General features: G+C 48.6%; 1 protein-coding gene across 17 annotated transcripts in view; it reads left to right on the plus strand.

Moving 5' to 3' along the window:
* LCMT2 (leucine carboxyl methyltransferase 2) overlaps window positions 1-16180 on the plus strand; it is a 48460-nt gene extending 32280 nt beyond the window's left edge. For 6 of the 17 annotated variants that reach the window (XR_014578726.1, XR_014578727.1, XR_014578728.1 and 3 more), the window contains 5 exons: window positions 3603-9201; window positions 9603-10082; window positions 11872-12104; window positions 13315-13402; window positions 15998-16180. The gene's annotated coding sequence lies outside the window, so the exon portion shown is untranslated. Of the gene's footprint in view, window positions 1-3602; window positions 9202-9602; window positions 10083-11871; window positions 12105-13314; window positions 15261-15997 lie in introns of those variants that run through there. The other 11 variants (XR_014578734.1, XR_014578736.1, XR_014578738.1 and 8 more) reach the window with 8 other exon arrangements.
* The last annotated feature ends 347 nt before the right edge of the window (window positions 16181-16527 follow it).

The following is a 16527-nucleotide window of genomic DNA, read 5'->3' on the forward strand; positions in this document are numbered from 1 at the left end:
CAGATAACTGTTACTATGACAAATCTGGACTGGAAAATACTGACCCAATTGCGTGCCACGGTAAATGAGTCAGGAATACGTGGGGAGCCAACGAAACAGATGTTAGACTATCTGTGGTCCACTAACGTGTTGCTCCCCGGCGACATTCGTAATATCATGAAACTAATACTGACGCAGCATCAGATCCTGCTGTTTAATGCCCACTGGCATTCAGCTTGTCAGGAGGCAGTTGCGGTGCAGCGTCAGCCCGGAGATCCATTATACGGGGTCACGCTGGAGGAGCTTTTGGGGGTCGGTGCATACAATCGCTTGGAGGCCCAGGCCCTAATGGGGCCGGATAAGGCAAAAGCGACCATGACGCTAGCTAGGAGAGCACTGGACCAAATTAGGGAGCCTGGAGGAATGCCCTCCTATATGTCCATCAAGCAAGGGCGAGACGAAGCGTTTGGAACATTTATTGATAGGGTTGCCGCAGCTATACAGGTAGCTGGGTTACCCGAATATCTCAAAGGCCCTATTCTTAAACAATGCGCCCTTCAAAATTGTAATCAAACCTCTCGAAATGTTCTAAATACGCTGCCCAGTACCTGGACTATAGAAGAGGCTCTTGATCGATTGTCGCGGATACCGATAGGCTCGCAGGCGCTATTGGTTGACGCTATTCGAAAGGTAGGGGAAAGTATTACTCAGGGACTGCAGGCTAGTCAGTCGCAGGTATTCGCCGCCCTTGCCCCCCTGCAAAGTGGAAAAGGACCTCACTCGTCGAGAAGACCTGCACTACGCTGCTATCGGTGTGGCATCGCGGGTCATATGAAGAGGCAATGTGGGACGGCTAATGTGTGGTGTCCCTCTTGCCGATCTAATACGCATAATGAAACCGCTTGCCGGCGGAAGACCCAGGGAAACGGGAAGACCAGCGGGAACCGCCGCCCCGCGATGACACAAAAAGCGGCTTTTCCCTCAACAGCGGCGGCAGCTGCGGAGACTCCAACCGAGACGAATCCTTTCACCTCCAACCAGCCACCAGAGGGAGCCTGGGGATTGGACTTGGCAACCGCAGTAAATGTGACTTTGATGGACAATAAGCCTGTTGGGGTGAAAACAGGCGTTATGGGACCTGTAAAAATTAATAATGAGCCTGTTGGAGCACTTCTGATCGGAAGGTCATCGGCGACATTAAATGGGGCTTTAGTGTTAACAGGACTTATTGATAAGGACTTTACTGGGGAGATACAAATTATGGTATCAGCCATGTTCCCTCCGCTACATATACCGAAGGGAACTCGATTGGCTCAATTCTGCCTGTCTCTTGCCAAAGCGACTGATCCCTTCCGCACCTGTTTGTTCGGGGTCCCAATAGGGAACAAGGAGGAGCTGAAACAACTGTTAGCACCATATTCCGCAAGAACTGATTTGTTCGATCTTTCGTCCAACCTCTCCGACGCCGTTGTGGCGGCGCTAGTGGCTCTGAACACGAGCTTGCCATGGGATCCCCAAGAACTGGATTTGTTGGGATCAGTGGCGGTAGGGAACACCAGTAATAACTGGACACAGACGTGCTTTATGTGGAATAAAGGAAAACAAAACATGACTCAATGGACCAATGTGACCTCACACACAAAGGGCTTCGAGGCCAATGGCGGCTACTGCGGACACAACGACACCACCAACGCTACCATGGGGGCATGGAATCAGGATGGCGGGGGTGACTGGCCAAGGCACACCGCCAAGGCCCTACCACCCGGTATATTCCTGATTTGCGTGGATCGAGCCTGGCAGGGAATCCCGGCCAACTCGCATGGTGGGCCATGTTATCTAGGACGCCTGACCTTGTTTGCCCCTGATCTACATAGTCAAGAATTGCGGAACATTACTCAACAATGGAAACGACGGACGAGACGCAGTCTCAAAAACTTTGGGGAGTGACTGCGATGACCAGGTCGAACTCTGGGGTCCTGCTGAAAGGTTCTTTTCAGCGGCACTTGTGCCTGGAGTGGCTGTGGCTCATGCTATGGCTAGTCTTGGGAAACTAGCTTGTTGGGCTGTAAAACAAGCAAATGTGACTACGCAGGTACTCACAGAAATGGCCCAGGACCTGGATAGCCTGCGACACGCTGTATTACAGAACAGAGCGGCGATTGATTTTCTACTGCTGGCACAGGGCCACGGGTGTGAAGAGCTCGAAGGAATGTGTTGTTTTAATCTCTCGGACCATGGCGAATCAATCCACGAGCAGCTGAAATGGCTGAGAGACCACACCAAGAAGATAGTGGTCCAGAATAATTGGCTTGATGAACTGTTTGCAAGTTGGTTTGGGAACATGGGAGGCTGGTTATTGGGTCTGATAAAAGAAGGGCTACGCTTACTGCTAATAATTGTCCTAATTATAGTAGCGGCGCGAGTAGTATTTAGTTGCCTAATAAAAAGGCTCGAGCAGTTAACTAGTAGGGTTTTTCTAGCAACAGTAAAAAAAAAAAAAAAAAAAAAAAAAAAAAAAAAAAAAAAAAAAAAGGGGGGGTCAATGCCACACGTGCTCCTTATTGCAATGCATCTCTTTGCTGTCATTATACAAACTATAATAGCATCCTTCCTTGCGCCAGGAGCCGCTCTGCTCGGCTGTGGGATCGACTGTGGAACGGACGCCCCTAGGTGCACCCCGAGCATTTTTTCCTCGGAGGGGTCTCCACTCTCAGTCGCTCACCACGGGAGCAGACAAGGACCTCCTGAAGCTGCACACAAATTATTTTAAGTGATATTGTCTTGTGGTATGAATGAGAAGTGCAAGAGGCCTCTCTGCGTGATTGTGTGATTGTGTGATTGTGCTGTGCGAGTAAGAAGCAGTATCGCTGCGAAGCAACATTCCTAGCGCTTAGTGGCTTGTTGACTGATGTAGATTCTAGTAGGCACACTACTTTACAATCGTAGTTCTGCATGAGATTTTTGACCCTGTTGCTTATTGTACCTTGCTTATTGCAGTGTGTGCGGTGATTGATAGAAAAATCTATAGAAAGCTTTTGGTTCAAAATAAAAACGGGGGAATTGTTGAGGACTGGCTCGCTGCGCGTAATCACATTGATATCATGCAGCTGCAAGATAAGGAAATGTCGGATTACCGCACCCAGCTGGTCTAGAAAAACAAGAGCAAAGGCACGTACGCAAGGCTTGTCTGGGAACTCTTGTGAGAAATCCCAGGCAATTAGAAACAATGATAGTAGAGGGCATACTGCCCTGGGAGTTATAGTTAGAATAGAAAAGGGAACTAGCAGATAAAAGAATGCGGAACTAACAGATAGGGTAGGAGATGACGCTTACCAATAAGGAGCTTGGCTTTTGCAATATGTATGAGCTAATTATCCTGTACACGATAAAAGACAATTGAGCTATCCATTAAAGTTGAAGCATACTTAACACTCATATTGAGCGTTTGTGTCTTCCCTCCGTCGACAACAGCATTTGACCTATAACTGTATGGAGTTGCTGTATCCTAGAGGGATAATAGAGACATCCCTGGTTCAACTTTTACCACAGTCGTTGCAGTGTTTGTTGCTATACTGCTTGGCTCTTCTGTAAAGATGTATAGCTGGGGATGCATTATCTTAAAGGTGCTGATGTTCTCCATCATGGGTAAAGCAGAAGACTTTGTGGCTAGAGAAGAATGGCATGGACATGTTACTTCTCTCTCTGTTGCATGTGAATTTCAACAGCTCGTATAGCTGTCGTGTTGATGGAACTCCTGGAAGAAATTTTGGAAAAGTTTATACTTCTTAAAAATTATACCTCTCTTGAAATTCATTTTTTAAAGTATTCTTTCTGCAGACTCTTGTCCGTGGTTTAGGTACTTGATTTGCATGAAACAGACCCAGACTTTTCTATTCAACAGTGTCCAGATTGAACTTCCCTGTAGTCGTAGAACAAGAATTATAAATGATGCTTTGCAGATTAAAATCTCTTGGTTTCTACGAGGGTTAACTTGCCAAAATGAATAGGAAGTAGCCTAAATTTCAGTAAAGACACTGAATAAAAGGTCTTCTCAATAGGAAAAGAGCTTTGCAAAACATAAACTGTGTTTCCAAGGGCTCCCTATGTATTAGTTCTCTAATTGTAGGCTTTGAGTGGTCCCCTCGGGTACAATATTGTACAAATGTTATGCTGCAGACAGTACCTTAGCTTACTTTCCTTAACAGCCTGGGTTACTTGTACTTGCAGAAAATTTACTTCAGCGTCAAATAAACAAACAGGGAAACATCCCCAACTCATGCCAGTAGGACAATCTCCTTATGGCTGGTAAAATCCAAAAATTGTATGATGCTTTGAAGAACTTAACCTATTTAGGAGAAGGGTTATATCCTGTTAGGCAACAGGTTTTTGATATTGGTTCCCAGGCCCCCCCCCATGCATTTAGAAGGAGGCAGTCCTTAAGCCAATGCAATCTAAATGGATCTAAACTGTAGGTTGTTATTTCCATATAATACAAATTAATGTATTTTTTTAAATTGAGGCTCGTGTGTGTTTGGCTTGTCCCGATAGCTGGTGTAGTGATCGGCACAAGTATTTTTTGGTCACATGACCAATATTGGATTTGTCCCTTGCTAAAGGACCACATCCCGTTATGTTCAGCTTTTCTTTCTTACCGTGTCTTATTTATTTTTTTCTGAAAGAAAGGGTGGATTTTTCATTGATCTCTTTGTGAGAATATCAAATCAGGTTGCAGTACATATTTATAAGCAAGTAGGCTACAGTGTGTACTGGACAGTATTAGAGTACTATTCTGCTAGCAGTGAAGAGCCAGATGAAGATATCCACAGTAAGGGCTTGTTCTGCCTCAAGTTGAATGGAAAGATTCTTATGTTAAGCATTCCAGGGAATGTTTCTAGGACAGTTTTTATAGGATAAAAGTTCAGATGGTTGTCAATGAATGGGATTTTGTTTGCTCTTTTAGATAGATATTCCTTTTGAAGATCACATCAGTTACAAAATGTTACCATGAGGTTTATACATTTTGTAGCATCTGTAGCAAAATAAACAGGCAGATGAATAAATTAGCAGGTACAAATACATGTTATTCTATAGATAAGATTAAATAACATGCAGTTACTTCTCTGTTTCATCTTTCAAAGCATGTTCTTGCTGAGTGCCTGAGCTTTCTGCTCACATTATTGAGGAAAGGAATGGCTGTGCCTCTTCCCCCCTCACCCCTCTTTTTTTTTTCCCTCTTTTCCCTCGATAACAGGGACTTAAAATGTTTTTCTCAGGTGTCCAAATGAAAATTTTAAAAAATGGTAATGGTCAACACTGACAGAATTGGGTTACATTTTCAAGGTAAAGGGTAAAGAACGTGGAAATTTCTAGTATGTTAATGTTACTCTGTTAACAAAACTGATGTACTAGCTGCTTAATATTTCAATTTTTTGTTTCCCTTTAAGTATTCTCCACAAAGGCTTTTGTGGACACGTTGTGTATCTTTTCTGTTCTTCCACTATTCATTTGGTATGAAAGATTATGAAATACAAGGGCTGTGGACAACCATCTACCATTGTTGCAGATGCACCCCTGTGTATTCTCTTGGTTGGGTGACAGCTGAGCCTCCAGATTCTTACAGAGGAGGAAGCCAGGGGAGAGAGCGAGCGAGAAGCGTCTGAACTGTGAAATCCTCCTGGCGGCGCCCAGAGTGGGAGCTGCGGAAAGTACCAGGTCCCTGGGGCTGTGTCCCCCCTGTTCTGCATCCCAGGCTGCCTTTGCTCCCCTTTCTATCTGCAACCCTTCCCTGTCCCGTCTCCTCTTAGCCCGTCTGTCTGTTTGACCTGCTTTTCATTCCTCTTCCCTGTCCTGCTTGTGTGCTCTCTGTATGGCCCACTTCCCATCTGCATGTTTTACTGCGTCCTGCTCCCTGTCCCTTTTCCTCTGTGTTGCTGCCTTTCCCAGGTTCTTTCTTCTCTCTATCCTGCTCCCCTCCCCCACTTCCCCTTCCTCTCTCTGCTCATCCTAGGCTTTTCTTTCTCTGTCCTTGTCGTTCTTTTCCCCACTCTGTCCTTCGTTCCGTCTTTCTCAATTACACACCAACTCTCCCCTGCTAATGTGTCACTACCCACATCTGCCCTGCTCTTTGTTCTTGTGGTCCTTCCGCTCCTTGTCCTACCCGTCTGCATGTCTCTGTCCCATGGCCTCTGCCATCGTGCCATCAAGCCCTCTGTCCAGCTTGCTCACCTTTTTCTTTCTGTGCCCCTGTCCTTCTTCCCTTCCCTTGACGCTCTTTTGCCGTCTCAACTCTGCTGCACACTGCTCTCTCCTTTCTCATCTCTGTCCCATTCTGAGACCCCTCAGTCTCAGTGCTCCGGTGTTCTCCCCCTGCCCACTCCCTCTAAGAACTTCTCAGTTCTCCATCTCTCAGTCCTGTTGCCCCAGCAGTATTTGATTTTTCTCAATCTTTCTTTCCTGCTCCTTAGGCTCTTCACTGAGAGGGTTGTTGCGCACTGGAACTGGCTCCCCAGGGACATAGTCACAGCACGAAGCCTGTCAGAGTTCAAGAAGCGCTTGGACTGTGCACTTAGTCATATGGTCTGAATTTTTGGATAGACCTGTGTGGAGCCAGGAGTTGGACTCAACGATCCTTATGGGTCCTTTCCAACTCGGGATATTCTGTGATTGTATGATTCTATTTATCTCTCAATTTCTTTGTGTCAGTTTTTTCCCACTTTGTCTACCTCTGCTTTTCTGTGTTGTTACATCCTGTTCCGCTCTACTGTTTCGATTGTGCTTCCTTGCTCTCCACCCCTCTATTTCAGTCCATCTGTTGTGCTCCCTGTCCCCTTTCCCAGTCAAACCCCATGTCCCTGTGCTGGCCTTTCTCTGCACCCCAAACCCCCCGTGATTCTCTCTCTCTCCCTCTTTCTCGTGCCTCCCCCCCCTCTATTCCTCTGTCCCAGTTCCCATCCCTTTCCTCGTCTTTGTCTGCCTCAAAGCATAGCCCAGCTGTTCCTTTGCTTACTTTTCTCTGTCACTCTGTCCTGCTTCCCCTGCCCCTGGTGTTTCCTGATACACCCCTCCCTGTCCCTGTGTTTATTCTCGCTTCTGGTCCCTCTCTCTTCTGCTTCCTGTCCTTGTCTTTTCTGTCTCTCTCCCCGTGCTGTTCCCTATTTCCTCCTTTCTCACTAGACCCCCATGTTCAGCCTTTGACTTCCTTTGTCCATTGCTCGGTCTTTCTGGCCATTGCAGTTGTGCCTCTGTTCTGCTCCCTGTCCAATCCTCTTGATCATCCCTGTCCTGCTCCCTATGTGGTTCTGTCGCTCTGCCCTGCTGTCTGTCTGTCCATTTTCTCGCTGCTTGTGTCCTTTTTCTTTGCCCTTCCTCCTTTTGTGCTTCAGAGCCCATGGCTGCAGGAGGCAACTATTCCCTACGGGATGGATGGACAGAGGGAGTGAAGCTGCTCGATGCTGGAGCCCTGTGCCCCCCCCCCCCCCCCCCCCAGGGGAAGGGGAGAATGTATGGGCAGAGAACCCTGCCACAGCCTCCCTCTGGGGAGTCCTGCGCACGAGTTAATAAAGAGTTTGTTTTCTGGCTTGCACCACTGTCTGTGTTTGTGGCCGTGGGTAAGTGGCCATCCCGGTGTTGGTGGGTGCAGGTTCCATAGTGGGGTGGGGGGGAGAAGGGTGCAGAGGCTGGTACCCAGTTCCTGGAGCAGGGCCCCAGGTGAGGCTGTGGGGGCTGATAGATGCGGACTGGTCCTTGGTGTGTGGGGGCCACCTTGCTGGGGGGCTGCAGGCTGTTGGGCCAGGGGAGTGGGGGGAAAGCAAAGGCAGCAGTGGGGTAGCCCTGTGCTGTCTTTGCTCCCTGGGGTAGGTGTGCTGGGGCTGGTCTATATGGACGGAGTGGTTGGCAAGCGTGGCCAGGGCTGCTTCTGCTTGCAGGGGAGAGGCAAGGGTGTCAGGGAGGCTGGGACAGAGAAAGCCTCTGGCGGGGGTGCCGAGCCGCGGGGCGGGGGAGCAGGGCTGGCCGCGGGTTTGGGGGCGGGTCACAAAGCCCGGGGCTGGCTCCGGGGCTGGCTCTGGGGCATCCGCATCCGCAGGGTCAGGTGGCTGTGAGCACCGTGCCCCGCAGCATGCCGGGAGTTGTGGTCTTTGGGCTACGAGCGTCCCCTCAGCCACGCAGGTTTCCAGGGCAAGCCGGGAAATGTAGTTTCACATTGCCACTCAGCTTTCGAGCCCACAATAGCACGTGCGCAGTTCGGAAGGGCAGTTCCTCCCGCGTTAGTGGAGCGGGGTGCCTTTTCTTGCCGTTTTCGTGTGGTGTTCCGCGTGGTTCCCGCTGCTTCCCTTAGCGAGCAAACAGTCTCGGAAGCTGTTGCTGCAGCTCTGACTCCGCGCATGAGCAGAGCAGGCTGGCTCGGCACGGGCGCCGGGTGGCTACCTGGTGCCACCTGCTGGCCGAAGGTCGGTACTGCAGGCACAGAGGCGCAGAAGCGGTCTGCGCTCTCTGCTGCCACCTGCTGGCCAGGAGTGGGTACCGCAGGAGGAGAGGCTTCTCGCATGCGCAGTAGCGGTGGCCAGCCGTCGTGCCCCACAGCATGCCGGGAGTTGTCGTCTTTGGGTTCTGGGGTTCCGGTCCGCCATGCCGGTTCATGGGGCATGCCGGGAAATGTAGTTTTGCGTTAGTGCTCGGCTTCCAAGCCAGGAGCGGCACGTTGCTCTGGGCAGTTATTTCCTCCCCTAGACAGCGTGGTGTGCGTTTTTTGCTGTTTTTGAGCGGGTACTGCAGGCTGAGCGGCACCGCGCATGCACGTTAATTTTTCCTGAGAGTGATGTTACTATATTGATTTTTTTTGGCATGTAATCTGTTATGCTCCTAGATTTTTCTTCCTGTGTAAAAGAAAGATTTGAGCTAATTCCAGTTGAAAAAGTTTCAGTTACTTGCTTGGTCATATTGTCCTTTCAATATTCAAAGCTGAAGCAAAAGCATGGGGATTGTTGCTTCTAGAAACATCCCAGTTCTCTCGTCTGCACTCTGCATGCTGTTGAGCGAAGCTAGGAAAAAAAAAAAAAAAAACAAAAACCACAGCCGCTGCTCCTCCTGCTGTCTTTCTAGGTTCTTGTGCTTTGCCCCTCCCCTTTCCCAGGTGATTGGCTTTGGGTTCCAGGCAGGGCCTAGTGGTAATTGAGTCACAGGCATCCCATCAGAGAGCTCATTCTGCCTGGGCTGCACTTTAGGGTAAGTGCTTTGTTTTTCCTTCAGTCAGTTGCAGGGTTCTTTAGGTGGGTCAGAGTCTATGGCCTGACGCATTTCCAAGTAGAGACCAGTACATGCTTCTTTTGGAGGTAACAACTAGTAGGATCTGTTAGAGTAAAGCAATCTGTATAGTAGTAGGTGCATTTATTGCATGCAGCTCCTCTTCAGCTGAGTAATTGTTATAGCATGTTTGTGGATAGGATGTCAATGTTACCTTGTGTGTTTGCTTTGTGGTTCTAGGTCCCTTATGATTTTTGCAGGATTACAGGGCAGATGCTATGTAGTATGATAAATGCATACTTCTAAGCATTTATGGCCTTTTGGCATTTTTGGACCGCGGGCAGCTGCCAGGTCTACCCGTGTTTTTTTTTTCTTTCTTTCAGGCGGCCACCAGTTCTACCTCTTCTTTTTTTCTTGTTTTTTGTTTTGGGGCGGCTGCCAGGTCTACACGGCAGCCACTGAGGGCAGAAGCCGCTGTGTGAATGGCAGGAAACCGAGGGCAGAAGTGACGTCAGGGCATGCCTTCACTGAGGGCCAAAGCGGCTCCGTGATTGGCTGGACCATGAGGGCGGATGTGCCATTGGGGCGAGACTTCACTGAGGGCAGAATCACTTCGTCATTGGCTGGGAACTGAGGGCGGAAGTGACGTCTAGGAGAGCCTTCACTGAAGGCGGAGGCATTCCGTGATTGGCTGGAGAAACCCGGGGCGGAGGTGGCGTCACGGCGTGCCTTCACTCAGGGCGGAAGCGCTCCGTGATTGGCTCGGAGGAACCCAGGGCGGAGGTGCCGTGCAGGGCTTGCCGGCCGTATGGGTGAAAGCTGTCGGGCCGGGCCGGGCCGCCGAGGCGCGGTGCCGCAACGAGGTTGGTGGTCGGTGCCGCCCCGGGCCGGGCCGGGAGGGGGCGAGGCGGCGGGCGGTTGGGGCGCCACGCGGTCGGCGGCTTCTGCGGAAACGGACCTTGTGCGGGGCGGGGGCGGCGCCGCGCCGGACTGGACCGGACCGGGCATGCGGCGGGGTCTGCACTGCGCGGGGCTTCGGAGGGCTGGGGGAGAGGGGGGCGGAGCGGCGCGGGGGGGGGGGCGGGCGCAGTAGAGGGCGGGGGGGGGGCGGTTGTGTGCGCTTGGCCGACTCCCCTCTGGGTTGGATGGACTGCTCCGTCCCGAGGTATTCTGGGAGCTGTAGTTCTGTGTTGCCGGGCGGCCACATGGGCTCCGGGGTGCGTGGTTGGTCTTTTCCCCGAGCCGGGGCCGGGCCGTGCACGCCGGGAGGCGCAGGTTGCCGCTGGATGCAAGTTTAAGCTTGGAAATAAAGGGGGAGTGAGGGAAGAAAAAAAGCAAAGCCTTACAGAGCCTCAGCTCCACCTAGGAACAAATAACGGTCTGTCTGCTTCTGGAAGAACTTCCCACCGCTGAGGACGGATGGGGTGGACCCCAAAAGCTAGATGGGGTTGTGTGAGAGCTGGTGATAGTGCCAGCAGGACTCCACAGCCGACAAGAGACATCGTTGACTTTGATGTCCATCACAACGGTAAAAGCGCTTTTAATCCAATTTGGGAAAGTCTGTCAAACTTTCAGACAGAAACACTAGCAGTGAGACTCTATTATGCAGTCATGGTGGAAGTTTAGCATAGCGAAGAAACAGTGTATATTAGGTAAGGTGACAAATGGAGTCACACCTCCCAGAAATCCCAGTTTGTGGTCTTTAAGCTTTTTTTCTTGTTGGGAGAAGGCGGAGAGAGCCACATATTATCCAGGAAGGTGACCAAATCTGTGCCTAAAAAGCTCAGATGCTGAAGGTTTTATAAATGATCTTTGCACTGCAAGTTTCAGTTTTCATGAAGCCAAATTGAGATAAATCCAAAATTTTCTACGGATTTAAAAGAACGCTTACTAAAATATTCTTGTCATTCACAATAATAATGGAGTGAGTGAACTAGTTCCACACAGTGACCTTACTTTATTATTTTGTTTGTTGTATTCCAGCAAACTGTGTACGATCCCGGGAGCATAGGCACGGTCTTGTGTAGCATTGTCATTCTGCCCCACACTCTGATATCTAACAAAGTAATACATTCTGGATGTTGTCTACAAATTCTTTCCTTCCTTATGTAAGAGGTCGATGGGTGTGTCACCTAGTTTGTCACAGAGCGTCATTGAAGTACTGTTTTATTTGTATTTGTGAAGACAGCAGAATCAAAGACAGCAGGTTGGTGACTCCCACCGAGATGGTCATTAAGATAAAACAGTGAAGTTTCTAGCATATAGTAAAAAGCCTGGAGGAATTAGCATAGCTTGCAGGAAAGTGTGCTGGAAAGAGATGATATTTGACAGCAAGCGTGAAAATGTCCTCTTTTTACCAAGAATGATGAGAACTGATGCATCTGCCCTGCGTTTGGATAGGTGAGTTAAGAGGAGCTGAGCGTAGAGTCTGCAGGGGAATTAGGAAATGAATGAGATAATTTAACCTCTTTTCCTTGCAAGCGTGTTTTTGTTTTGTTTTTTAAATCCCATACTTCTGTTAGTATCCAGAATTTTTAATATAACTCTATTTTAACTGGTCTGGGTTTATGGATAGCAGCTAACTATAGAAAGAAATAAGACCCTGAAGCGTCCCTGGAGCTGCTAACTCTACCTCTTTATCTGTTCCCTAAGAAGATGCCCTGGATTTAAAGATGGTGTGTATTAAATGAAGTATGAGAAGAAACAGCTTCTTCGGACACTTGCACTCTTCTTCTTCAGCTCGTGCAGAAGGCTGACAGCCTGTCTCACTCTCGTCAGTGCTATCCCACCAGCTCCTTTAGGAGCCCAGCACCGCGTTTGGCCTGTTGCGATCTTCCCGCTCCCCTCATTTCTGTGCTGCAACGCCACCATCCAGGAGAAGTCAGGTAGGATCTGAAGACCTTTGACATTGCTAAAGAATCAAACCTCAGCTGTCAGTTTTAGCCCTTTGTATTCCAGACGTTTGCTTTGCTGGATGATGGTTTCGTTTTTGATTTTGTAATACGTTCTTTGTAGAGGTTATTTTAAACAGACAAGTAGGTAGCCTCCTTCCCTCGGTGGATTTGTGCGAGTTTTAGCTGAGCTTTGCACATCTGAGCGATTGTCCAGTGGCTGTTCTGGTCTTGACGCGTCCCTAAAACCTTTGTCCGCCTCGCCCCTCCTCTTTGTGTAGCAAGATGCATGTTTGCGCAAAAATTATTTACACCGTGCATAAGCCCCCCAGTGGTTATGGGGCATTTTCAGCATTTCACAGATAAGGCTCCATGTTTACTTAATCACTTAGGCATAGTCCTGACTTTCAGCGTAGGCATAGCTAATGATTGTTACTCAAGTGGTTATGAAGTTCCCAACGTTTGTTTGTTTATATATATATAGAGAGAGAGAGAAAGAGAGAGAGAGAGAGATACATACACATATGTATATGTATGTATATACATAAATGAAACTGAGTCTGTGGAGTAAAAGACTTTTGTGCTTGCTGTATATACTCACATATCAGCAGACTCATACGCAAGCTGATCCAAACTGGGTGCCAAGCTGTGCCTTTTTTGTCGCATGGAATATGCAATCTGTGCACCTCAGGTGTACCTTGTCTATTAACTATCTCTTACATTGTGCCACCCCATTAGTATCAGTGGATGTACCCAGCACCACCTTGGGGCTACATAGAATGTGGAAATTTCTAGTATGTTAATGTTACTCTATTAACAAAACTGACGTACTAGCTGCATGCTGTTTCTATTTTTTTGTTTTTCTTTTCAGTAGCCTCCCCAAAAGTTTTTGTGGACATGTTGTGTATCTTTTCTTGTTCTTCCAGGATTCATTTGGCAGGAAAGACGACCATGGAATCCAAGGGCTGTGGACAACCATCTACCAGATGGTTGTTGCAGTTGCCTTCGGTCACGTCATTTGTCCTTTTAGCTCACCCTTTCCTTTATCTTGAGTTGAATTTTTGTGCAACGCTATGTTTGCAGTGGTAACACTGCTGCTGAGGTGTTTTCGATTAAAAACGATCTTAACTGTAATAGTGAATTCACTGAGTGTGGCTTTGTATAACAACTTCCACGACCATAACATTTTTCTCCTTTGTCACAGATAGGAGGAAAACTCTTTCCAGAGAGATGGAGAAGGAATTAATTATACCTCTGCCTCATCCCGTGAGACCAGAAGATGTGGAGTAACTGTAAGCCGCGATTCTCAGGAGACAAACTAAGCATCTCTGGTTCCTTCTCTGCCTGCTCCCATAAGGCCTTAGGGATGAGAAATCTTAGGCTTAATGTTTTTCCCTATGAAATACTGTCACGTTAAGGGGCGTAGCTGACTAACTGTTACGGGTCTGGTCGGATTCGGGGTACTGAACTACCACGGTCACGGATTCACCAATAACGTAGCACACCCTCGCTCTAGTTTTGTTCAATGAGAACTGTCACGGCTAGGAACAATGCAACGAAGGGCAGTTTATTACAGCAACAGGGACACAGGTTCTTTGGAATTGCCGGCGATAAATTCACTGTCCGCAAAAGCAAGCGAGCACACATGAAATACACAGGTACTCGTCCTGGCTGTTAACGCATTAAAAGGCACAAAGGCTCTAGAGATTTCTGAGTTTCTACGGAGACGCCTGGTACAACCAAACATTCAAATCTTACCCCACGACATCCCAGTGCGGGGGGAAGAGAGGCTCAGCCTGTCAACTAATCCAATTTACATTATCCACCAATCTGTTCTCTTTAGTGACCAGTGATAGGATCCATGGGAATGGTGTCAACCTGCGGCAGGAGAGGTTCAGGCTAGACATCAGGAAGAGGTTCTTCACTGAGAGGGTTGTTGAGCACTGGAACGGTCTCCCCAGGGTGGTAGTCGCTTCACCAAGTCTGTTGGAGTTTAAGAAGCGTTTGGACTGTGCACTTATTCACATGATCTGAATTCTTGGGTTGACCTGTGTGATTCCGGGAGTTGGGCTCGATGATCCTTGTGGATCCCTTCCAATTCGGGATATTCTATGATTCTGTGATTATTTTCTGTCCCTTTTAGGTGGAGCTTGAGTGACTCTAGTCAGGCAAATCTTGGTTATGATTTGTAAAGTTTTCTTGCTTTTGTTTAAAGGTATAAGGGTCTGAGAAATTCAGAGCGTGTGCTCAGTGAGGGGTGGTCGCAGCTCGGAGGCATGGAGCTTTTGGGATGGAGGTGTGTTTTGGTATTATAATGATGATATAATGAGCAAAAGTTCACTAGAGTACAGCCTTCTGTCAAAACCATGACAGGTGGTTGGCTCAGGGTGTGAGAAACAAAGTTGTGTTTTGCAGTAGAGAATTACTTTTCTGTGTTCCAAGGTAATTGTGTAGTCATAATAAGGAGAAATGCTAAGTAGGTAAGCGAAGGGAATGAGGACACAGACTCCAAGATAGTCGAGAAATGGAGACCCTTTATTGTTCCAATGCCAGATATTATATAGCTTTCTGAGCCAGCTACATGCACTGCACGCGGCTAGCGTGCGTAGTTACAGACTTCTGATTGGTGCATTCCTTTCGATCATGCATAGCCCTCTATAGGCCTGTCCGAGCCTAGCAACTTCTTATTGGTTCCCACTTCCTCTTATTCTAGCCTGGTTACCACTCTATGCCTGTGAGTAACCTTCTTCTTAACCCTTAGTGCACTGCTGTATCAATCAGCTCCAGTTTATCACCGAATGGGTCACCTGTAGATAAGTGGACAGCAGAAGGCCTCACTGTTCCAAAATAAGGTAGAAGCCTGAGAAAAACAAGATGAGCAGTGTGAGAACAGTAAAACAAAGATCACAAGTTCTCAAAACATAAGAAAGGAGAAATTAAAGGGTTGAAAAAACAGAAAAATTGTACATACATGGTATAGAGGAGCGTCGAGTAGCTTGTGAACCTGTAGTACTCAGCCAATGAGGAAACAGGGGAGGTGATCAGGCGTCTGGTAATAGGGAATAAAAGGTTATGATTTGTTTACTAAAATGCGCTCCTGATTGACAGGACGCCCGCCATTGCAATCACGAATAAAATAGCTTCACAGAAGATCATGTCTGAAGAAAATTATTTGAGATTTTTCTCACAAGGATGGTAAACATGCAGCTTATCAGTGTTGGTGCGCATAAGAGCATCAGGTCCCCGTCTCATCACAGAGCCTATCCGTGGTGTCTCCACTCTGCTCTACGCTCTGTACTGTTCCTTAGAGTCAGCACACCAAGTTCCCCTAGTGCAATAGCATGTAAAGTTGGAGGCCTAGGGAACGCTTAGGTAGAGCAGCTACCCTCCACCCTGAAAGCTTTTTCAATGCTGTACATTTTCTTTAAAATGTGAATATTAGTTTAATTTGCCTAGTTACTTAAGGCAATTACTCCACAAGTACCAAAAGCGATATGGAGAAGCCTACTTCCAGCATCTCTGTTGGTAATAATAGCTTCATACTTGTGTGCTTATCCTCATGCCTTTTCCTTTCAAATACTGGAAAGGCAGAGACTGTTCAACAGAGTCATCTCTGATCCAAAAACCAAAACTCTGATTTCATCCCAAACTAATGCTGTCTGATGTCAGTAAAATTGCTATTACTCTTGGTCATCCTGGCCGTCGCAATTGTGCCCCTGTTGGACTCTCTGTCCAACCTTGTCGATCAACCCTGTCCTGCTGCCTGCCCCCCGGGTGGTTCTTCTGTCCCTCTGCCCTGCTGTCTGTCTGTCCACCCAGTTCCTCTCTTGCTGCTTGTATTCCACTTGTGCCCTTTTCCTCTTTCTTCCTCCTCCTGTGCCTCACAGCCCATTTCTGCAGGAGGCAGCTGTTCCCCAGGGCATGGATGCTGAGACAGACGGACAGACCTGCTCGATGCCTGAGTCCCGCAGCCCCCCAGGGGAAGGGGAGAATGTCTGGGCAGGGAGTTCTGCCGCAGTCTCCCTCACAGGAGTCCTGCGTAAGAGTTTAATAAAGTTTGCTTTCTGGCTTGTGCTGCCCTCTGTGTTTGTGGACACTGTAAGTGGCCGTGGCTGTGCTGCTGGGTGCAGGTTCCTGGGTGTGGAGGGGGCAGAGGCTGGGGTGTTGGCCCTGTGTTTATTGTCCATGGGGGAGCCAATGGACACAGACAAGCGATCTGGGTGTGGGGGCCACCCTGCTGGGGAGGCTGCAGGCGGGGGGGGGGGGGGCAAGGGCAGCAATGGTGGGGGTAGGCCTGTGCTGTCTTTGCTCCCTGGGCCAGGTGTGCTGGGGCTGGTCTGCGCGGAGGGAGTGATTGGCGAGCGTGACCTGGGCTGTGGCTGCTGCGAAGCAGCAGGTGAGGGAGGGCCTGGGCGTC

Source organism: Anser anser (genome assembly GCF_964211835.1).
Source record: "Anser anser genome assembly, chromosome: 1".
In the NCBI taxonomy this organism is placed as follows: Eukaryota; Metazoa; Chordata; class Aves; order Anseriformes; family Anatidae; genus Anser; species Anser anser.